The sequence below is a fragment of the Lissotriton vulgaris genome, chromosome 5 (assembly GCF_964263255.1).
Source record: "Lissotriton vulgaris chromosome 5, aLisVul1.2, whole genome shotgun sequence".
Lineage (NCBI taxonomy): Eukaryota > Metazoa > Chordata > Amphibia > Caudata > Salamandridae > Lissotriton > Lissotriton vulgaris.
This window is the reverse complement of record NC_141693.1, coordinates 1,520,991,000-1,521,016,250: the sequence shown is the minus strand read 5'-3', so window position 1 is coordinate 1,521,016,250 and position 25,251 is coordinate 1,520,991,000. Positions and strand designations below refer to the sequence as shown.

Sequence of the window (25,251 nt, the reverse complement as noted above, 5' to 3'; positions counted from 1 at the left end):
TAGTATGGGTGACATGATCAGATAGTGAAATACTGCCAATTTCGTTTTTCACTATTGAAAGGCTATCTTGCCCATAGGCTAGAATAGTGAATGCTGTGTATAATGTTTACCTGCATATCTTCCCATAGGAGCAAGATAGAAAATTGAAGTCAGGTATCCCTGAGCTCACAATTTAATAACCCATCTTTTAGGAGGGATGATTTTTAAATCCTGTGTTTGAAAACAGCACTTTTAGAAAGTATCTGATTTCTTGTCTAACCGTTCTGTGTGCCTTTTGCCTGTTTAAGAATTGACAGTCTTGTTTGTAAGTGACAGGGGCTGGTGTGGCTCAGGAGGCTGGGTGGGTCAACACTAGGCTGAATAGCTTCATCTGCATCTTGAGTGGTGGGAGAGGATAGCACTTGGGCCTGAATAGGACTGTGCCTGCTTCCCACAATGCTGGCTCCAGCTCCTGCTGGGCGGCTGACAACCCTGCCCCTCTCTCAAAGGAAAGAAGGAGTCATGTAAACAAAGAACTGGTTTGGACTAGGCAAAGGCCTCTCTGCCTTCAAGGAACGAAGAGAAAATTGGTATACAAAAGGGGTACCCAGACCCCAAGACTTTAGATCATCCTGGAATCAAGAAGGAACCTCTTCCAAGGAGAAACGCTGGAAGACTGAAGAGGAAGGACTGTCCTGTGTGTTTGTGGGCTGACCTGCAATTGCTATTCTGCCAAGGAGAGGGGAAGGACTTTGCTGTTGCTGTGTCCCCTGCTTGAAGAGATCTCCAAGGGCCTGAGGAGAGCTGGCCACCTGTTAAAAAGTCCCAGGAATAAAAGGACTTCACCCCCAGTTTCCCCCCTGAACTCTGCTGTGTGAGTTCTGACCTGCCTAGAGTGCTTGATCCATTTGTGGGGCCTCTGGAGGTCGTTTCCTGCTGTTAGGGGAGCTGGACAAGAAGAAGAGAAGAAAATCTACAATTTGCATGCATCGCTCACTTGCAGAGTGCATCGTCGACAGTGCGAGAAGATTTCCGCTGCCACGAAGATCGTCGCATCGCCTGTTGCCGCTGCAAGAACCGACACATCATTCTCTTGCGGAGCGCATCGCCACGGTTCAGGAAGATTCCTGTCGCTGCGAATATCGTCGCAGAGTCTGTCGCCACTGTGAGGACCGTCGCACCGCTTGCAGGCCGCATCCCGTCGCTGTGAACATCGTCGCAGAGTCCAGTGCCAACGCATCGAGGGGCCCCGGCAGAAGAGGATCAACGCTGCGCCGCGCATCGCCGCTGCACTGAAGATCGTCGCCGCCCCGAAAATCGTCGCATTGTGCCTGTGCGAGATGCTTCCTACCAGCGAACCTGCACCCCTGAATCCATACAAGGTATCACATCGCTCCCCATACAGACTAGATTCGTCGCAACACGCCCGCTGTGTGCAGCGAGGTTGTCGCATCACCTTCCCAGGGTCTCAGGAGTGATGCATCGCTTGTTTTTCGATGCTGCAGTTGCTGCTAGGAACTTTTGTCGCATCTACAGGTACTTTGGGCTAAAACCTGATGTAACTGTGGATTATTTTGACGCAAACCCTAGAACTCTTTTAAAATCATATTCTTGAACTATGTATGTTGGATTTTTGTCGTTTTCACCTTGTGTAGTTTAGATAAAAATACTTTCTTTTTCTAAACTGGTGTGGAGTCCATTTGTGGTGTTTTCACTGTGTTACTGTGAGGGTTGGTACAAACCCTTTACACATTGCCTTTGATAAGCCTGTCTGCTCGTGCCAAGCTACCAACGGGGTGACAGGGGTTATCTAAAGAGTGTATCCCCCTTACCATGACTAGAAGCAAGGGTCCCTATTTGGATATTGGTACCTACCTCTGACAACTAGAGACCCCCATATCTAACACATGGATTAGCCAAGTTTATTGTTGTTGATATCTGCAATCCAGGCAGAAAGGGAACGAGTAGACAACCTCCTGCCTGAAAGAGCCAGGAAGTTTAAGGTTCATTAGGAAATTAAATTAGTACCAGGTAAATAGTTGCTGTAAAAATGTGGGGGAGTTTAAAGGCCCTAAATTCTGAAGATCAGCCTAGGAGGAGGTAGAGAATTGGAGGTTTAAGTTTTGGGGCGGGGACTTTTAGGGGTCGGGGGAAGTGTAATATAGGTAACATAAATAAATCTGGTATTTGTAAAGTGAGAACTAATCACCCCTAAGGGTCTCAAGGCACTGGGGCCTGTCAGGGAGATTGAGTGTGCTATTGGCCAGAGTCAAATGATGTTGAGCTGAGCTGCCATCAGAGAGCGAACTGTAAGCCCAGTGCTCTGGAGTCAGCCACTCTGGCCGCTGCACCACACCTCTCCGCACATGATGTACAGCGAGGTTTTAGTTTTGTAAAGCATTAGGCCAAGGGTTTATATAAATGATGTGCACCTGTTCTAATAAAATAGGCCTTTTTCACACAAATTTAGTGCCAGTGGATTGTGCTGCTCCCCAAATTCTCCCAATCTACAATAGTCACTTTTATGCAGTTCCGAGTTCCCACATGGGTGGCCAGTTGTCATGTGTGACACACTCAGGAAGTCTCTGTAATTTTTGATCATCCACACTTTCTAATGGAATTCATGAAACGCTAAATCCCCGAATTCAAAGTGATGGTGATAAAAAAAAAGGCAGGACTGGATGAAAAATGTCCCACTCGACATTAATTCACTTGGTAGCACTAGCGGTCAGATCAGCTGTACTTAAAAAAAGCAGTGACATGTGTAAACAAATTAAAACTCAAAATATTTGTTTTCACCATCAAAATAAAAAGTAATTAGCCCATATGTTTTTAGAACAAGGGTGTTGTGAACGAATAGGATAAATATAGTTTTATGGTGACTCGATTACTCTCCCGCGTTATCAACAAATGCATGTGGTTCCACTAAGGGATAGGCTTGAAACTGCCCATATGCTTGCCCAATTAGAGCTCTGTGTACCTGGTACCACGTATGCAGGTGTACGTCACATGGAATATCTGACTTTGTACATCCTAGAGGAATCACTGTCAAGAGAGAAATGTATAAGGGATTATGTTGTGCATCTCTCACCAAGATGAGTGTCACTGTAGGTGTAATAAAATCCTTAAGAAGTCAATGCATTGCCCGTCAGCTATTGATTTCTCCAGAACACTCTTCCTGCCTTGTAGAACAACATTCAACCTACTACATTCTACATCTTGGAACTCAGCCTAACATATCAGTACATTCCATAAGTAATGAACATCAGTGCAACATATCCCCTCTTCCCAGTCAAGGCAAACCAACATACACATAGTGACATACACATATTTGTATAAGTACATAGCATCGACTCCCTAAGGGTCACCTTCCGACATTCAGCCTAAATTTTGATCTCCCAAAAGGTGAGATCTTATTTTCCACTAATCATAATATAATACTTATATTCAATTCAATTCAATATTTATTGAAGATTTGGAATTCCAAAGAGGTCCACATAAAATACGTACAAGTTATTAAAACGCCCTCCTGTGGCATCGCAGACTCTCTGCAACAGCCTCTCTGATTTTTTTAAAAACAAAATAGCCACCATTTACGATTCCTTTCCTAGTAATACCTACGTAAACAAAAGTACGATCAACCCTATCAACTCAGGATCTGGGGGTACATTCTCCGACTTTATTGAGATTTCTCCGGAACAATCTTTTATGGAACTTCTTAAAAGCAAATCTGGTTCTCCCCTTGACCCTTGGCCCACAAAGCAATACAAATTACTAGCCCCAATTCTTAATCAGACTCTGAATGGGATTTGGAATGACTCATTACAGACGGGAGTATTTCCTGACTCCTGGAAGCATGTGCGATTAGTCCCCATAATCAAGAAAGCCAACGCCGACCCAAGTGAACCCTCTAACTATAGGCCAATCTCTCTTTTGCCTGCCCCTGCCAAAGTGCTCGAAAGACTCGCTCAGCAACAACTAGCGGGTTTTTTGGAAACATCAGGTGCTTACCATGATTCTCAGCACGGCTTTAGGCCAGGATATAGCACTGAGTCAGCACTAATTGAGATGGCAGATGCAGTACCCTGGAGAACGGATGAGGGATCAAGAGCGGTGTTGGTGCTGCTGGACTTATCAGCAGCATTCGACACCGTCTCCCACCCCCTCCTCCTAGATCGCCTCCCATCCAAGGGTATCCAGGGTATGGCCTTGAAATGGATTGCTTCTTTCTTGTCCAACCGTACGCAGGCAGTTTTCACTCCCCCATTCACCTCAGATAGCCGCCCTCTCCGGTGGGGAGTCCCCCAAGGCTCCTCGCTGAGTCCCCTCCTATTTAACGTTTATTTTTCACCCCTCTTTGATATCATTGCCCAAACTGGAATAAAGGCCACCTCCTACGCCGGTTGATATTCAACTTCTGTTTTCATTTAACAGTATTACCCCAACAACTTTTGATCCCTTAAAAAACTGCCTCTGCACAATCGCCCAGTGGATGGACAATAATTTTTTGAGGCTAAACGCAGGTAAAACGGAGGTTCTTTTCTTTCACCAGCCGTCCCCACTCAATCCTAACATCTGGTGGCCTCTTGACTTGAGTGCTCCTCCTCTGCCTAAAGACTCCGTGAAAAATCTAGGGGTAAGATGGGACTCCAACCTCACATTACATCACCAAGTCCACACAGTCTCCGCGGCATGCTTTGCCAAGATTAGAATGGTAAGAAAGTTTATCAATTTCTTGCCCAGCAACACAAGGAAGATTGTAGTCCAGGCATTGATCACCTCGCACCTGGACTACGCTAACGGCTTGTATACTGGCCTGTCTGCTGGTCTCTGTCATCGCCTCCAGACAGTCCAGAATGCTGCAGTCCGACTGGTTGGTGGTATACCCTTACGTGAACACATCTCACCCCACCGGCGTAGACTTCATTGGCTTCCGATACATAAAAGGGCCGAATTCAAGGCACTGGTACTGGCTCACTGTGCATTGAGAGGCAAGGGTTCTGTCTACCTTTCAACATGTCTGATCCCTTATAACAACACCAGGACTCTTCGCTCCTCTTCAAAAAATGTCCTCACTATTCCCAGATTTAGAAAAACTCTCTCTGGCGGAAAAACTTTCCAAGTGTTTACCTCGGCCCTCTGGAACAAGTTACCAAATTCCATCCGGTTGATTCAGGAAGAACAACCCTTCCAGAGAGCCCTAAAAACTCACTTGTTCTGCTGACCACCTCTTTTCTAAACATCATCTTAGCCAGCATATGATCACAAAGGAGCGCCGGGACACCCCGTTAGGGTAGCTGCGCGCTATATCAAAATACACTAAATAAATAAATAAATAATAAAGAGGAAGCACATAACAAGCACAATCCACAAACTATCATAAAATTGTTAACAGTCTACCTTAAATTTGCTATTTTTTTTTTAAGTGGAGGTGAACAATATTAATGGAGAGCCTAAGTCATACAGTACCTAATATTTTCCACATTACAGCTCCTAGGATGTACATAGGGCATTATAAAAGCTGGCAGTTCATTTAATAAAAGAGCTAAAGTTCCAGTTCATCTAGAGGATCAATATAAAATTAGGGACAAAGAAATAAAAACATGGGTATATTGACACCTGTGCAAAAAGCATTACAATAGCAACCCATTCAATAAAAAATGTACAAGAAGCAAATTAATAAAAACTAAGATGCTAATGTTTTGCAAATGAAAAAGCTAGCTAAAAGGCTAGCTAAAAGAATAACCATCTATTTATAAAGTGTGCTAAAAAAGTAGAATAAATTAAAAAGTTTTAGTCACACTGTTTAGTTTCTTGTCCAAAATTAGCAGTCTCAAGTTGATGCTACACTTTTTACACGATCTTGTGTGAACGTCATTACAGAATTAAAATATATACATAAATTCCTTAAAATAATTAAATAGTTTTACGCACACTGCTTCATTTTTAGGACAGGGGAGATAATCTTGAGCTGATGCTACATTTTTAACAGAATTTTGCAAAAACATCGGACGAAGCCAAGGATGACGGCTCAATGCCAAAGCTGGACATACAAACAAAACATGGTCCAGAGTCTGGTTACTCAGTGTACACAAATTAAAAATGTTCCCATTATTCAGGTTATGAGACCAGTTTGCTGTAACGTCATTTAGAGGCAAGAGATTCATGTGTCCTAAAATAAGCAAGCGTCGAGTGCCGTGTTCTAAATTCCAGAATAAATATTGTTGTGCTGTTCTCGGAGAATTTGTCCTAATTATAAGTTTTAGTCTTTCTTTAGAGTTACAGGATTCAATATCTCCATCAAAACTAATTCGGCCACTAAGAGTTTTTAAGAAAGACTTAAATCCTGATAATGGAAGAGTAAGGACTGATTCTTCTTGTATACTAAAGGTTTTTAGTGCTAATGAAAAGTCACAGTAAAAAGTATACTTACCTGCCTTAACATCAAAGATTTCATGGCATAAAACAACTCTTAGTGAATCTGGCTCGCTAGGTTTTAGCTAGTGGCCCCATCATAAAACCCTGGATAAGCCTTGAATATAGGAACTTATCAAACCAAATTCCAATCTAATTGCTGCTGTTGGAACTAAAGTGTTAAAATTTAAAAAAATTCAGAGTATCTGACCTTCAACCTTGTCCAAAAAACTCCAATCTTTAACAGAAATTGATTATATCGCATAAAGCGTGGTTGGAGGGATTTCTGCCTTAAAAACAGTCAATAAATGTAAAAAATGTCTTCTACCCATAGCGCTATAAAAAATGCGCAAGCCGTTGGCATGCGAAATAGCTTTACTTGTGCAGTGTAAAATGTGGGGTTTATTTTTCAAGCTGTTTGTTACGAGTTTCCCTAAATAAAGGTAAGAGTCTACTACCTCCAGGCTTTTAGGACCAATTTGCCAGTTAAAAATATTATGATTTTCTGTTTTTAAAACGTTTTAGAATTAAAATTTGACTTTTGGATACGTTTATTTTCAAGAAGTGCCCCACAGTATTATTTTTGTAGGAGAGCCAACTTTCTATTCAGCCCAATAGGGGTTAAGTCCATTACTACTATTACATCTGCATATAATAGACATGCAAAAGGACGGGTACTAATCTTTGGGGCATCTCCACCGGTTTGAGCAAAACAATCGGGTAAATCTGCTATATATAAGGAGAAAAGCAGTGGTGCTAATAAGCAACCTTGTTTAAGTCCGTTTTCAGTAGGGATTACTTTTGATAATCCTTGATTTCCACCCATTAATATCTTGCACCAAGTTTGGGAGTGGAGTGCTATAATCAAGGATAGCAGGGGAGAAGGCAAACCCATTTTTTGTAGTATTCTCCATAAGAGAGGTCAATCTACCTTATCAAATGCTGTACAAAAATCTATAAAAGCCATAAAAACATTTGAGTTGCGATAGATTGTATATTTTCCTCTATCAATTTCAACATAAAAATATTATCTAGCGTAGAGTGATTTTACCTAAAGCCTGCTTGCTCGATGGGGAGGACTTTCTTCTCTACTACCCATTCCGTAAGGTGTTCAAGGATTCTGTGTGCAAATATTTACCCCGTCGCATCCATTAAGGTGATTTGTCGATAATTACCTGTATGCGATCTAAGGCCCTTTTTTTAGAGAGGGATTAAAATACTTCCTGACCAGGATGGTGGAGTTTTCCCATTAGAGTAGCAAAAATTAAATAATGGCGCTAAATAGGTGGCCCATGAAAGAGGCTCCTTTTTGATTAGCGTCATGGGAATTTCATCAGGGCCCATTGCTCCTGAAGATCTCATTTTTTTAATAGCCCCGACCACTTGATCAATGGAATGGACATAGTTAGGTACGGAAATTAAAGGCTGATCCAAGGACCCAGAGTCGGGTCTGCAGTAAACAAGATTCCCGGAGTACAATTCCACCAAATACATTTTCCAGTCCTCTTCATTTATAGGAATTGGAAGAGATTTCACCCTAGTACCGCAACAGCCGGCGATTATTTACCAATACTTTTTAGAAGCTGCCTCTTTTTGCTGTGTCCATGCAGTGTCTTCCTTTATTTGCCTTAGGGAACGTTTTTTCTCTGTCTTTTCCTCTTTAGCAGGTTTATTAGATTGCTTCGCTCGTGCAAAAAATATATGAACTGGGTTCTCACTAATTTATTTATTTCCCTATTTAAAGTGAGCAATGGATTAAAATACGGTCTCCGTTCAGCAAGGACATGGGTTGATTTGCCAGATTTAGCCAAAAGGCCAATGTTATGGGAAAAAACTTCAAGTAAATCAGGTTGAATACAGTAACTCTCAACTGATTCTAAAAGCTGCTGATCTTTTATTAGTAATGCTAGGTGTGCTTTTACTTTAGAGGTCGCTTGGGTGTTCCAGTAGCATCTAACATTTGTTACATTAAAACCTACAATAGCATCTTTAAAGTTCCAGAAGCCGACCTTATCACACATGAAATTGATTTTGAAGCAAACTAAAATCATTTCCCAAAACTTCCATTTTCGTAAGTTTGTAAAAAAAAAGTCTGCAGAGACTATTAAATAATCAAGAATTGATCTCCCAGTAGGAGCCTTATGGGTATAGTTTGCTGGAATATCTTTCCCCAATCTCCCATTAACAATTATAAGATCTAAACTTCTCAGACCTTCTCAAAGTAATACTCCTCTTTTGTCTGTTCTGCTATTGTTCGGGAATTGAGCAGTGGGAATGTTTAGGGCTTCATTTTTTTCAGAGTTTGAAAATACCCTTAGACTATGTGATGAAACTTTTGAATTCAGATCTCCCACTAATATTATAAACCTGCAGTCTTCCGATTCCAAGATGGAGGAGACGAAAGAAAAAAGATCTTTTAATAGATAATAGGCAAAAGCATCAGGAGGTAAATATACGTTTATTATCAGCAATGGGACCAACAGAACCTGACCGACCTTAAAATCTAACTTAACCGCCTGAATTATGTTAGAGACGTGTGGGAATTCTTTATAGGACCAGCTGAAGCTTCTGCTTAACAGGATTGCAATACCTCCTTTAGCATGACCTCTTTTTACAGGAAGCGCCGGCCGGCTTAGCACTATATAATCTTCGGTGGACCAGTTCTTAGTTATCCAGGTCTCTTGGAGACAGATAATATCGGGTTTCTGCTCTTTCAAGAATATTAGTTTGTTTTTGTTTGTGCTAAGACCGGCTGCGTTCCAGGATATCACATTAATATCCTTGCTAGGAAGAATTCCCGCATCAAAGGCCTAAGTGTCTATTTGAATAAAGAGCACCTGTGACCCAGCTCCATTTCTTGTCTTCCTCCTCTGGGGGAAGCACTTGTTGAGTATTTTTTTCAGCATGGAGCAAGACCCTCCTGCCATTTTCACCGAGAAAGACCTGTAAAATACTGTCTTTCTCTGGAAATTGTATTCCTCGTCTGGAGGATTCTGCAACAATATTAGGCAGCTTAGTTTGGAGCACTTTTTTTAAAGATAGCTCCTTCTCCGGAATTATAACATCAATGCCGCAACAGCGTAATCTGTCGCTGTGTGACAAGATCAAGTGGGAGATTGCTTTAGATGAGAACGTAACTCTTGCACCCCTGAGATTATTATAAGTATATGCCGCTACCAGTGTTAAGTCATTACTTTCAATCATCCGCAGACCGCTATTTCAGCAAAGCAACCCAACAAGAAAGACCTATTCATGTGTAATTCATAATCAAAATAAACAAAAAATCCAAACTATAAGGGGCAGAGTGTAAATTATTATCAATGCTAGATGCCTCAGGGAGGGTATTATTGGAGCTATAAATGGCATTAGTATCAAGAGAGGAGGTGAACAAAGAAGCATTAGGGTTCAATGTACTCTGAACCACAGGAGAGACATTTGTGTCAGATGAAACCACATCATTGATCAATTTAATAGAGCCACATGAGATCAGAGAGGGAAAACAGGAGCCCGGTGGATTAAACTCTTCTTGTCCATCTTCTGTCTTCGGGACATTTAAATCCAGCTTTGGAGGTGTAATATAGATAGGTTTGGGGTCGAAGCGTAACTATTTGGACCTTTTTTTCTTATCCTTTGACGTTTTTCCCTTTTTTCCTTCTTTTTTGTCTTACGTATGATGCAACTTTTATTATTCATAACCTTTTCCTTACTTGAAGAACATCCAACTTTAGCATCTTCCTCTATAGGCTGCTTTGAGAAATTAAAACCAGTTTTGAGGAAGATAGGGAAGACCTTTTGAATTGTGTTTGTATTTTCCATCATGGTTTGCGGGCAGAATGAAGATGCGGCAACTGGAATTAAAAGTTCGGAGTCAAAAAGCTGCCGTAAAGAAGAAGAGAGTGACTTATCGAAAATATCACCGTTTTCTTTCCTTTTAATATTGGCGTTTTTACTGGAAAAAGGCACGCCAGCCTGAGTGCCAAAGTCCCGCCCTCTAACATGTGGAAGAAAATCAGTTTAGGTAGAGTAAGACTTGTCAGAGTTTACCTTTAAACGAGGGGGAATGGAGGATCCATTCTTTATGCTAGGTAAACTTGGGGAAAATACACCAGCTTTTCCTGATGATAGATTATGTTCAGTGGCAATATGCTTTGTCAGGGCTAAGACAGAGTCCAAAATAGAATCTGAGTTATCTACTGATTTCTCCATTAGGGTTAAGATGGAAACCAACACTCTTTCTAAACAGAGCAATGATTCCGATATTGGCCTTTGAGAATCTAAATTATGAGTTGTAGGGGAAAAATTCCGGGAGAGATCAGGAGTAATTGAGCCCCGTGAGTCTAAATAAGCTTGTTCCGCTGGGTGTACTATGGAACAGATGCAGTTTCACTGGATGATTCTTAATAGATGGTAGAGTCGTGGGAATAAAAACCCTGGATGGTTCTTGGTTATGAGCATGCAGCATCTTTAATGTCTGATCTAGATTTATGTCAGGTAGGGTGAAATCTTCCATTATATATTCTCCCGCTTATAATGCTAATTGCGAAACTCCTTCCAGTTCAGAGACCCCATTCACAGAGGGGTGAATAGTTAAATTTGCCAGCAAAGAATCAACCGCCCCGGTTTCTGAACATTGAGGATCGGAAAGCCGTGATCCCCTAATTATAGACGGTGAGATGAAAGGTACTTCTAATTAAGGTACTAGTGAAGGCACTGTTGGGAATAGATTTCCTGGTCTTACATTGATATCTACTTGATCATCATATTCTTTTTCAGGAAACTCCGACATCTCTACTGATTTGGAACGAATTTCTTTTTTAGGAAAAAAGGAAGTGATGGTATTAAAACACTTCAGAGAGTTTATTTGCAGCGAGTTATTCCTTAAAGGGTTTGCTCTGGTTTTTGTGCAGGATCTTGAATACACTAATCTACCAGAGTGTAATTTTTTTGCAGTCATAGCTTTGTTGGAGAGTAACTCCCAAGGCTAGGTGCTCCAGAGCACCGATGCACTGGTGCGCCGCTTATGCTACAATGTGCACCGGACACTATTTAGCACAAATTAATTTGATGACTCCCAAAAGAATGGCAGAGAAGAACAAACACCGACATGCATCAACAAAACGTTTTGCGATTCCTTATTAGCAATTATTAAGGAATCGCAATTAAGGAATCGCAAAACGGAATGCAACAAAAAAATAGCGATTTTATAAGGAATCGCAAAAATCGCTAAAAAAATTGCGATTTCGCAAATTGCGATATCGCAAATTGCGAAATCGCTATTTGCGAAATCGCAAATTGCGCTATCGCGCGTTGATGCATACTGATGATGTCACAACCAGGAAATGTGCCCTCCAAGCCTCATTCTGATACAGGAAGTGTGCTCTGAGAGCCTCATTTTCAATCCAGGATCACAGAGAGAGGAAGGAGCTGGTACTGGGAGCAGGAGAGGAGTGTGTCAGATTATCAAAACAAAATGGAGCCTGCTGAAACAGTTGAGGACTCACAAAGTGGCAGAAAAAGAAAACTGAAGTTTTCTGAAACTGAAATTGAAGCCCTGATTGAGGGAGTTGTACATAACAATGAGAAGCTGTTTGGGAAGGCTTCTCTCAAGGTGCCTGAGCAGGAGAAAAGGCGAATATGGCTCATGATCCAAAGCAGAGTCAACGCAATCGGGGTCACTCATCGTACCACCGACGAACTGAAAAAAAGGTGGTATGATCTGCGCAGTAGGGCCAAGGCGACCATCGCAGACCGCATGAAGGCTGCACTAGGAACTGGAGTAGGGACACCACCACACACCAGCAACACACCCATGGATGATTTAATTGAGAGCACAATCCAGAAAGAAGCAGTCGTTGGTGTGACGAATCTGGATACCTCCGGAGCTGCACACACGTCCCAAGGTAAGAGGAATGCATGTGTACCTTGCCCCTATCACAGCAGTGTGAATGTTAGCTCTGCATAGCGCGCACGCAAGCAGTGAAACCTCAACATCACTGTCAATGGTATAGCAAGTGCATCATGGGAGATGTAGTTTGGTCAAGCAGTTACAGTCACAGACACACATATAATTAACACCAAATCCAAAAGTGTAGTAAGTGTGGCAAAGTATAAATGTTTATTCATGTCACAACAGTCACATAACCTAATAAGCATACATTAATTCAGTTGTGCACTGTTTAAACTCACAGATGCAGAACATGGTGAGGCCGGGGACAAAGATAACCAGGACATCCAGCTGAGCAGCGCCTCTGAAGCAGAAAACACAACACCTTCAAATAGCATCCAATCACGAGTGCCACAATCACGTAGGACACCCGTCCCACCTTTGGTCCCCTATCAGACGGATGATGAGGCTGAAGCACCACCTCATGCCAGCAACCCAAGTACTTCTGCAACAAGTAGTTCATCCTTCCACCGTAGAGCCAATGCAAGGTTGACACGGAGACAACGCAGAGCACGAAGGCCACAGCAGGTGGAACACTCGAATGATGTTTGGGGTGGCTTGGAGGCACAGATGCTCCGGTCACATCGCCTGCAGGCAAAAAACACAAGACTAATCAAGGGCGAAATAGCCACAATGTCTGGAAACCTAGCTCTGCTTGCCACTAGTCTCCAGGAAATGACAAGAGTCATGTTGGAGGGACAAAAAGCACACAATGCACAGCATCAACAACTCATGGAGCAACTACAAATGCAAGTGGAGTCCAACAACACACTGGCCACAGCAACAGCAATGTTGTCACGCAGAATGTCAATGATGCAGACCACAATCGCCAATGATAACAGTGAAGTTGCTACAGGTTCACAGCAAGTAACTAACGCTGTTGAGATGGTGACTGCACCCACAAGTGATGTAAACATCCCAGCACCAAATGAAGTCACTGAGGGTGCCTCAGGCATGATGAATACACCAATGCCAATTGTGAATGAGGCTAGACGGTCAAAACGCGTTGCCATCACTACCACTCACAGCCTAGGGCAAGAAGATGCTGCTGCCGAGAGGCGTCTCGGAGTTCGGGGCAAGAAACGCTGAGCTTACATGCACAAATCATGTTGAGATGGTGAATGAACCTTTCTCACAATGTGACCTCATGACTGACTGACAAGTTTTTTTATTTTTTTATTGATAGAAAATGTTGTTGGCAACAAAACTGTGCCCAAAGTCACTTTTATAGTGCGCCTCTGTTTCCAGGTCACATAATGTTATCATAAAAATTACTTTGCAAACCATACTGTGTTTGTGTCATCATTACTCACCTTAAAAGTAATTTTGTGTGATCTCAATTCTGCGTCTGCGTCCTTCTGCTGCATCAGATCCTTGTTGGGCACGTTGGTGAGGGAGTGGCTGGTTTTCATCCTCAGAGTCACTGTCAGAAAGGTCAATTTCAAGGCCTCCCTTCATCGCTATGTTGTGCAGCATGGCACATGCTGCCACAATTTTGCAGCATTGCTCCGGGTTGTACTTCATAGCTCCTCCTGTCTTGTGTAGGCGCCTGTATCTGCTCTGTAGTAGGCCAAATGTTCTCTCAATGACATTCCGTGTTGAGATGTGCGCAGCATTGTATCTTCTTTGGGCGGCTGTTGCAGGATTGAGATACGGTGTCATGAGGTAATTGCGCAAGGCGTATGCGCTGTCGCCTACATGTGAAAAAAGGAGATATGTCAACTAAATGTTTCAGATATGCATTTGTGACAAGTTTGTAATGCTGCGTAGCACATATTTACCTAGCAAATGTCCCTCTCCAAACTCTCCCCTTGCAAGTCGGGTGTGCATGCCACTTTGCCGGAAGATAAAAGAATCATGTGCACTGCCAGGAAATTGAGCGACAATGTCTGTAATGATGGTTTTGGCATTACACACCACCTGAATGTTGAGCGAATGGTAGCATTTCCTATTTCGATACAAATATTCCTGTGTAGCCGGGGGACATATTGCGACATGGGTGCAATCTATGCAACCTATTACTTGTGGGAAGCCAGCAATTTGGTAGAATTCCTGCTTGGTCTTAGCTAGGTCATGGGCTGAGGTGGGAAAACTGATATGTGCATGTATCCGGGTGATCATGGCATCAAGGAACGCTTTCAGGATTCTTGATAATGCACTTTGTGAGACCCCTCCGGCTACTGCAATGACTCCCTGGAAACTGCCTGATGCCAGTAGGTGTAGGCAACATAATATTTGTACGTGCGTTGGGATGGCTTGGGTCCTATGTGTCTGGCGTTGGAGAATGGGGTCCAATTCATTTATAAGATCAATTATCATTTGTCCATTCAGCCTATACTTATCGTATATTTCGTCGTCCTGCTGGCCAAGCAAAGTTACGCGCACTCTGAATATGCGTTCATTGATTTGCCTCCTTCTCTGTCGAGCACGTAGCAGCCGCATCCTCCTCGCCATCAGGTACAGACCAGCCATTTTGTGCTCTGGGGCCTTGTGTGGGTGTGTTTTATGCATTTTCAGTTGGTTAGCAGGTGTTTCAGCTTACATTTTCATTTTTACCACCTGGTAGTGTCCCTTCTTAATTTGCTAGCGCAAAAATGCGAATTTGGTGAAAATCGCAAATTGCGATTTTTTATGCATATCATTTGCGATTCCTTAATTGCGATTCTGTAATTGCGAATCGCAACTAAGGAATCGCAATTGTATTCTCAGATTTATTTTGCGATTTTTCTTTATTTGCGAATATTTAGCGATTTTCGCAAAAAATTGGTTGATGCATTTCTACATTGCCAATTGCGCTCGCAATTGCTGTGTAATAGCGAATCGCATCATTTGCGAATTCGCAAACGCTTGATGCATGTCACCGCAAGTCTATAAAGCCTTTAGAGAATACTTGAAGTGGTTGCAACTCAACAACACAAGAGACAACAGACCAGAAGCCCACTCACACTGTGGACACCTGTATCCACTACTGCTCTAGAGACAAGCTGCGCTTCAACCAAAACATGAGTACCCAGAAGGGCGGGAGATGTGTCAAGGGTTTCTCCCGCTAATCCAGCAATCCAGAGAACACTGCTCCGCTTCACTCTGCTCTGAAGTGCTCAAATTACACAACCGCTGCCTGCACAGGGCACCTTCTCACCCATTGCAGTGAAATTTGCTTGACAGGGCAAGCGGGGGGAGTCCAATGTACCTCTATGGGGGACATTCAAATACAAAACTACAAGTCCCAGACTGCACAGGGGCGGTAATCAGGAGAAGACCAGGAGAGTGCTAGGAGGAGAGATGAAATTTCCACAAGGGCCACAGATTGCAGGTCTCACATCGTTCGCACAGCACACCACACGATACCTCCTTTAATGTCAAGGCGGGGCCGCAGCATGACGCTGGAACTGTGTGGCAGGTAAACCATGGACTGGCTAAAACTGCAGGCTCCTCGGGCTCATCACCGCTATTGCTGCCCGCCTCTGCCCCCTTGCCACTTGCTGCTCCTCACCTCGCTCAAGTTCACGCTCTGGAGCTCATGCTCGGGTGCCCCCTCGCTCAGGCTCAGGGCTCCTATACAGGGTCAGGGTTCAGGTTCCCTCGGCTCCTCTCGCTGCTCCACTCGCTTCTTGCTGCTCGCTGCTCACTGACTGCTCCTCTGCTCCTCTTGCTGCTTCTGCTTCTGCCACTTGCACAGCTAAACAGCGCCACCATAATACTTATAACTTTGAGGGCACTGGCGTGTTTTCTTTTCCTGAATGTTGAAGTCATCCTTCACCTTTCATCCTTCACCTTCTCACGTACACTCTCTGCCCACTCCATCGCCAGAGGATTGGAAGGAGTTAACTTCTGAGCATTCCACACACGCCCACCATCTAATCCCATTGGGTTATTATGAACCTTGATTATTTTTCTTTCAGAAATGGTAAGTTCTTAATTGGGCAAATAACAGAGGGACATCTTCTAGGTTCCAAATCTTATCATCCATTCCAAACCTACTCACTCTTGAATCTGTTCATCATTGCACAACCCAATGTAGGCTAGGACACGAGACCCATGTACTTTATAGCATGACACAAAGACTCACAGGATGCTCAGTATAACACATCATCAAAATTGTATTAAAAAAAAGATAAAATAGAGAACAAAACACCAAAAAGTAAGAAAAGTCAACTCAGACCAAACACCACGTTTCCGAAGTAAACTACACTGATAGTTTCACTTTAGAGGCTGCAGTCCGGTTTTTCAGCACCCTCTTAAACTTCTTGATGTTCATGATGTGCATCTCCCTGAGAAACAACACCAACCGGCCAGTCTGCATTTTGTTACACACTTAGGTCCAAATGTAATATTCTTTGATGGAATGAAGCACAGCTTCCACATTTGCAGTGCTGCACTGTGCAGGGAGGAAATGAACCACATCCTGGACCTCTCCCAATCGGGCTTCAGAAGAAACCACAGCAATGAGATCGCAATCCTCACCACTAGAGACGACATCTGCACCCTTCTCAACCGAGGCGCAACTGCAGCCCTCATCTTCCTGCACCTCTTGGCCGCCTTTGACGTTGTCTTCCACCACACCCTCTGTGCAAGGCTCCAGGACACCAGCATCCACTACAAAGCCCTAGAATGGACCGCTCCTTCCTTACCGACCAAACACAGAGTCAGACTTCCATCATTTTACTCAGAATCCACAGAGATTAGCTGCAGAGTACCTCAGGGCTCCTTCCTGAGCCTCACCCTCTTCAACATCTACATGGTCTGCTAGCAGCTGTCAGAAACCACAGACTCAACATAGTCTCCTATGTTGATGACACCCAGCTGATTCTCTCCCTCACCGCCAAACTCACAGCCACCAAGAGCAACTTCCATAATGGAATGAAGTCAGTTGCCACCTGGATGAAGGAAAGCTGCCTCAAGCTCAATTCGGACAAGACTAAAGTCCTCATCCTGGGCTACACCCCCTCTGCCTGGGACAACTCCTGGTGGCCTTCAGCACTTGGAACCCCACACCCATGGACCATGCACGAAACCTCTGCATCATCCTGGACTCCTCGCTCTCAATGAACCACCAAATCAATACCCTATTGTCCTCCTGCTTCCACACGCTCCACCTGCTCTGGAATATTTTCAAGTGAATCCCCACCGAGTCCAGGGAAATGGTCACCCATGTGTTCATCAGCAGCAGACTGGACTACTAAAACGCACTCTATGCCTACACCACTTAAAAACTCCTGAAGAAACTGCAGAAAATCCAGAACGCCTTCGCCAGACTCATCCTGAACAACCCTCACCGCAGCCACATCGCCAGGCACCTGAGAGACATCCACTGGCTACCAATCAACAAAAAAATCCTCTTCAAGCACCTCAAGCATCCCTACAAAGCCCTCCACAATGCCAGACCTGCATACCTCTACCACCGCATCTCCTTCTACACCCACCAGACATCTCGGATCTGCCCAACTGGCCCTCAACACCATCCTATGGATCCCCAAGACCAGAGGTGGAGGGAGATCCTTCTACCTCGCTGTGAAGAACGGGAACTCCCTCCCTTACATCTTAGGCAATCACCGTCACTGCCTCAATTCAGGTAGGACCTCAAGACCTTGCTCTTTGACTGAACCCCAGATCCCCCACTCCTCCAGAGCCTTAATGGGTGATTAGTCGCAATCTACAAGAAACCTGATTGATTGATTGATTGATTGAAATAGTGCAGTTTCATTTCTATAAAGATAAAGGTTAGTCTGCTACTGGAGTCATCTGTTGCGCTGATGGACAAAAAGTCTGCCATGCGTGATGCAAAACCTTATACCATGGTTCACGGAGAGTGTGCACTGTTTTGAATGGGATTGTTACTGGAGGCATACCCTTCCACTACAAATCCTAATGATTAAATAACTGCTGATGCATGAGACACATTGGATGTATGGGTTTTAGGGAGAAATCAGTGTATTCCCCCTTGTATGATCCTGCTTCCACCAGGCAGTAGTTGTTGAGGCAAAGTCCTTTCTGGCTCCCTCAGTCATGGCCGTTTCTACCATTAGGCAGGATTAGGCGGCCGCCTAGGGCGGCAGATTGGCTAGGGAGGCAAAAGGGGGAGAAATTGTGTAGGCCTTCTACAAATCGACATCACGTGATGTCACGTTTGGCGCAAGGGGCGGGGGCCATGTGCGCCGCGATCTGTGCTGTGCCAGCATGGCTGCACTGCACGGGTCATCACAGGTCATCATGGGTCACAGTACAGACAGAGAGGCAGAGAAACAGTCAGGTACGGAGGTATGCACCAAGGTGGGGGTGCGCCAGGGGGTGACAAGTGGGGCGAGCACAGCTGGCAATTAATAGCTCTCCTGAGAGTAAAAAAGCGAGTGCGTGATCCGGTGCCTCAGTCTCTGGACAGGTCTCGCTCTGCCCCTCTTCTCCCCCTCTCAGCGGCGGGTGTTTATGTTCTCAAAACTGTGTACAAAAGGACCGCAGGGACCCCCTCCCCGATAAATATACACATAGGGTTTTTCACGATGCCTATCTACTCATGACAGCGCAGAGGAGAGTACAACATTGAGGCACATGGCCTCGTGTAGACAGAGGAACAAAAAGCTGAAACATTCAGTGGAGCGGACGGACACAGAGGGCCTGACAGGGACACAGAGGGCCCGACAGAGTCACGGAGGTACAGGAGTACATATAGAGATAAGAACAAGAGCGGATACACATTGAGGTGGGTGGTGGGGGGGCGTGGAGTGGTAAGGTGCAGATGGCAGCTGAGTGAGAGAGGAGGGTTGAGCGCAGGGTGGGGGGTGAGGAGAGGATGAGAGATGACATGACAGGCCTGTGGGCTGCACTTACCATCTGAGCTTTAAGAACTTACAGGCGATGAGGAGACCTGGCAGCCCCAAGGACACCACCGGAAGGGGGAGCTGCAGAAGGACAAGGGCATTGGGAGGGAGGGGGGCTGGGTTACAGAGACATGGAAAGATACTGGGGGCTGTGTGAGGAGGGATGAGGGGAGGGGTGAGGAGAGAATTGCCTAAGGGGATGAAGAAGAAAGAAAAGAGAGGACGGAGGAGAGAACAGCTCAAGGAGAGGGGGGCAGGCAGCCAATGGCCAGCGCTTGTTTTTCGTGTCCTTCCAGGCCTTGGTGCATGAGACGGCCCATCTGGAAGTGTGTATGTGAAATAATTAAGGTTATAGAAGCATAATAGGGAGATTCAGGGTTATGTGTAAATTGAGAGAAAAAAACGGCCCTGCTATTGTTTGAGACAATTTGCCATTCTAGGATATAATTAGGCCTGAGTCAAAGTTTTATTACAGCTGCAAAATCGCAAGTAATGAGAATATCGGCATTGCATGAATTTTATAAATTAAGTTTTGTTGTTTTGCTATTGTAAAATGTTGCTTACTTTTCAACCAAAGGGCACTAGATCAAGGAGAAAAGTCCTCGTTAGAACTGCGGTTAAGATACATTTGTTCTCAAACCAGTCTCCTGCTGGTATCTTTTGTGACTTTTTTTATTACCTGGAGTAAGCCCTTGTGTGTAAATTTTATTTGAGATACTGGCCAAGAGCATTTTAGGAAATGTGTGTCATTTTGTGAAATGTTTGTAAAAGAGATGTCGATTTTGAAAACAAAACTCACAATTTGGTGGACCCCCAGCATGGAGTGAACCTCCTAAAAAGTGGTGAGAAAACTCTGCATTCGGGTTGAACTCCCTGTTCTGCGTTGTTAATGGTAATGATAGGGAGTTGTGAATACTTTCGCTGTCAGTAAGGAGTGTACAACATGCAACTAACCAGTCTTCATGCTACTAGCTCCAAATACAAGTTCTTTTATATCTAATGCTTTTTATATCGAATTCTTCTAGCCTGGATGACGGGTGGAGAGTGTGATGGTAGTAAAAGGGAGGGGGCGGCGTTTTCCAATTCTTGCCTAGGGCGGCAAAACACCTAGAAACGGCCCTGCCCTCAGTTCATCAGGCTTTGCATTAAAACCTGCTGGTGTCTGCACTGATGCAACTCTGATACGCCCCTTTTAAGCAAAACAGTACCAAGTGGATTTGTTGCTGTGTGAAGGGCCCTTTGTGGGCCAAAACCCCTTTTGCTCTGATGAGTAAATCCCAGCTGCCGCCTTACGTCACTCAAGTGCAGGCGCAAAGCATTAGTAAATCTGGGCCTTGGTCACTTTTCATTACTCTGACCACCATCTGCCCGCTCTACTCTGCAGCTTCCTCTACCAGCCAATCCTTGCTGCCAATGAGCCACGCAGGAGATGGAAAAGGATCAGAACTCTTCACGGAGTACAATAACTACGGGGTGTTAAAACCCATCTCCTCCCACAGACTATGACCTAACCGTTCCCACATATCCATCACTGGAACCTCAATGCACTGAGCAATGAAATGTACAAGACTTGCCGTGAGACCCACATACACGTAAGCTCGACACAAAAACATACAGTACATTCAGCGCCGGGATGCTCGGTTTTCAGCAGCTGTGTGCATTGTAAATATACCCATTCAATCATTTAGCCAATATAAGATTACCACTGTAAAATGCTGTGTATGAAAGTACAGAGCACCCTGTCTTTGATGCCCTTGGCTTGCCTTCGGTACTTGCAGGCTCTGCTAGAAGTTTGTCTGTGGTTCATGTACAGTGCCTGGATATCCTCCAACATAGAATATGTGACATTTTCCACCTTGATGACTGCACCTTGCCCTCGTGCCCACACACGTACTGGAAAGTCGGCTCATTCAGTGCGGTTTGAATTGCAACCACGAAAAAATCATCAGTGAGAAGCTGCACAGAGGCCCTCCAAACACCACCCGCCATTGCCCAGTCCAAGCACAGCACCGCTGACGTCTTCGAATCCATCCCTCACCTATGCTTGTTTACCCACAGCCGCTTTTCCATCAAATAGCAATGAGAGCAAATGTCAAAATATTGGGCAGAGACTTTGCTGGTCACAGTGCAGACACTGCCATCACTTCAGTGGTTAACGTTGCGAGTTATGTCAAATGTGCCCCATTGATTCCTGTTGTGCAACATTCCTCAGCTTTATCTTAAACCATTCGCAGGAGCAATGTATACAGTTTGCTAGAGCAGGAAACGTGTGGTTTTCTCCTAAATGCAGTAGTGTCATCTTTTTTGTTATTTACTTTGTGGACGTCATATTTCCTTTAATCTCTTTTACCGAAAAGAGATATTACATTCACAAAGTAAATTCCTCTGACTGAAGGTTTAGATTGATAAGTGGAGTCAATAGTTGGCATATTGGATTGGTGCCAGCAGAGCTGTTTTAGGGCATGGGAAAAGGGGACAAGTGCCAGTCCCTCAACTTGCAAAGGGCCCCTTAAACTGATGGTATAGTCCCGCCAAGCCATACCAACTGTTCAATAAAAAGTTATTATTTCCTACCTTACAGTCCAGGAAGTGATGAGCTGTTTTGATAGACCGAAGCAGCTGCAGCGGATTGCCCTGTGCAGTCACTGTCCTCCTTCTGGTGCTCCCTGCCCTACACTTGGATGGGGCCCCGGGCAACTCTGGGAAGGATCTTTTCATGTCATGTGCTGTTGAATGTTATCCACATAAACCTCATGAGCTTTCGGTGCATGAAATGAACTACCAACATGTTCTAGTGTTTGGTAAAAGTGCATGGAGGCCATTTAATTTGAACGTTGGCACTTTGTACACTACTATAAAATAAGTGGTTACATTACATTCTATAGCATGAAAGCATTCAAACACACCAAGCAATTGCCTGTATTTTTCATTTTAGTGACTGGTATTGTTCCTAACGTCTCTTTCATTCCCACAATTCCTTTATTGAAGTTGTACTGTCCATTGTATCTCTTCCTACTCTCTATTTGCCTATTCTGTCCCATTCTTTGTCATTTCCTTATATATTTTCTCATATTTCCTTGGGCATTTATTCCTCCACTTTAGCCAGCCCTGCCTAATCTTTCTCGTTTCTCATTTTTTTACTTTCTCTATTGCATCCTCCCTGTGATATGTAATATATACCATTACCAATGAACATTTACAGAACTCTCGCCTCCTTTGAACAACCTTGCCTGTTTTAGTCTTTCCCTACTGCAAACTTTCATTCATATTTGTCTCTAATATTCAGTTTACTCTCAGCACAAATACTAGCTGTCACGTGTACTGTCAATCATCGTGTCTGTGTGGCTTTAAATATTTCATTCATTTATCTAATATCACATACACACAAATGTAAACACCTGCACAGGTACCATCTACAAATACCAACACACAAAGACATGCAACCTTACAGCAACACACATAACTGAAACACACATATGAAACCCTATATAAGGGTGAAACCAATCCCACATTGCTTGTTTTCCGTTTCAGGGAGGACATGTCCTGGCAATTCGGGCTGGACTGTTCCGATTGGAACAATTTCAAGGGTGATTTGCAAATGGCGGGATCCAAACTGAGGTGGCATGGAAAATGATGGATTGTGATGCGTCCTGCGTGATTGCCCATGGCTGACATTAATTCAGGCCTTCTATCCATCACCTTGCTGTTGTTGCAATTGACGTATACAGCACACCTGAGACAGAAAAATTGTACCGTACTCTCCCCTTCTACCACTGCAGACTCCATCTCTTTAACAAAGTTGCACTCTCAGGAAACAAATACATAAAACCATGCCCAAATACAATCCTGCAGCCTCATAAAATAGGAAACATACAGTACAAATGGACACACCTACAACCCCAAAACCCAGGGCTGAATTTGAGCCAGTTATTTCCGCTGTTCAGTATCGACACTTAATTCGCAATACCAGCACTAATGACAGTCCACCACATGGTGGTGCTAATTGTCTAATTTAAAGATGAGCACAACAAAAGTGTTTAATAATTCATTATGCATTTAAAATTAATAATGCCAGCCATTCTTATAGATTTGGGTTGCCTATTGAATATATATATATATATATATATATATATATATATATATATATATATATATAGAGAGAGAGAGAGAGAGAGAATTACTTAAAAGACAGTTTATTTAATGCATCTTTAATCTACATATACTACCTTTCTTTGTGCATCTATAGAGCTTCCATGTACTTATGTATCTATATATTTATTACTTTTCTTCTAATTCAGCATATCCAATGAACTACCCTATTTCTCACCCTATACCACTCTCAATTTTTCCTCTACCTAAAATCTCTGACTCATCTCAAACCTCTTTCTACTACTCTTTCCAATGCACTACCCTATTTCTCGCCCTGTACCTCTATTAATATATCCTCTCGCTCCAGTCTCTCAACCATCCCAAACCCCATACCACTACTAGGATCCCCAAAATACCAATTTCTAGACTCTTCCCTACTCTACCCCTCCTTGCATCATCTCATACCTCTTTTACTATTCCGATCCCCCAAAACAAGCCTTCCTAAACCCTTCCCTCTGACTCTTCCCCCTCCACCTCCCTTTTTACTCATCCAAAGCCTCCTCCTACTGCTATGAGCTCCAAAACAAACAAACAAAAAAATTTAAATCCTTCCCTCTTCAATCCGTCCACTATTCTTTTCCATCTAACAGACTAACATGTCCACCAGTCAAATTAATTTCATATTTCGCTGTACTAATTCAGCACTAATACTTTGTGGGTTCCGGAGTAGCGTGCTGCTCACCGAAAAAGAGCTTCAACACCTCATCTGGGGTAGCAAGCACTATATAATGCAAACCTTTTCCCTCTTCTATCCCTCCACTATCTTTCTCAATCCAAATAACTGACTGACATATCCACCACTTAAATTGCTTTCATATTTCATAGCGTGCTACTCAACAAAAAAGCGCTTAAACACCCCATCAGGGTTAGCAAAGGCTATCTAAATGCAAACCTTTTTCCCTCTTCCATCCCTCCACTATCTCAATACAAATAACTGACCAACATATGCACCAAATTACTTTCATACTTCACCATACTAATTCACTACTATTCCTTTTTGCGTTCCAGATTAACATGCTACTTGCTGAAAAAGAGCTTTGATGCTTCGTCAGGGGTAGTAAGCGCTATATATATGCAATTACAATTAGTAGTAGGATTGCGGTGGTTAGTAGTTGTGTTAGTACTGTCCTTGTCGATGCTGGAAGGGGCAATGGGTGGAGGAAGTTGTAGTGGCCTCTCGAGAAGGGCCTGGGCATGCACTTATTTACAATTTAAGCACAGCTAAAACCCACACATCCTCTTAATGCCACACATTCCACAAACATGCATGCACCGAATCCACTGGCAAATGTAGAAAAATGCAAGTAGAGGCACATGCAGAAGACTTACAAACAAGCACACAATCCTTCATCACAAATATTCACTTCCCACCTTCACCTCACCTGCATCACCTCACCAAAAGAATACACACCCACATGAAGCCCTACATCTTATAGTCTCACAAACACACCCTTTCTGTGACCATATCAATCATCACATGCACTAACATAACTTGTCTTCATCTCATCATCAGCATGAAAGCCAGAGGCCTTGGAGACACATGCAAGCTGTGGTGAACTCAGTAGTGCTTAATGTGTCAAAGAATGAGTGCCAGTGCTCTACGTTCTGCTCGGAGGCCCACGGCCCTCACTATTAAATGTCAGCGGGCCGAATACCGAGGCTGCTAGTCTTGAAATCCACCTCATGCCTCTTTGTTCCATAACCAGGAACACTCTGCGCCTTTATCTAAGTCTTGAAGCGCCTGCTTTCCCGGTTTGTGACATGTCTTCCGTCCTTCTCCGTCTTACCACTTTGTATATTTTTCCCTCTTTTGCTCTCAGTAAATGACTGATGAGGAACAATAAGTGCTGATCCCAAAAAAATGAGTGCCGCTGGGCCTCACCAGCCAAAATGAAGCAGTGGACCTGGGGGCCAAGAGCAGCCCCGGATAAGCTGCCCATACCAGCCCCG

General features: G+C 43.8%; 1 protein-coding gene across 1 annotated transcript in view; it reads right to left on the bottom strand.

Moving 5' to 3' along the window:
• Nucleotides 1-25,251, bottom strand: part of SLC6A17 (solute carrier family 6 member 17) — a 304,194-nt gene that overhangs the window by 276,769 nt on the left and 2,174 nt on the right. The gene's annotated exons all lie outside the window — the stretch shown is intronic.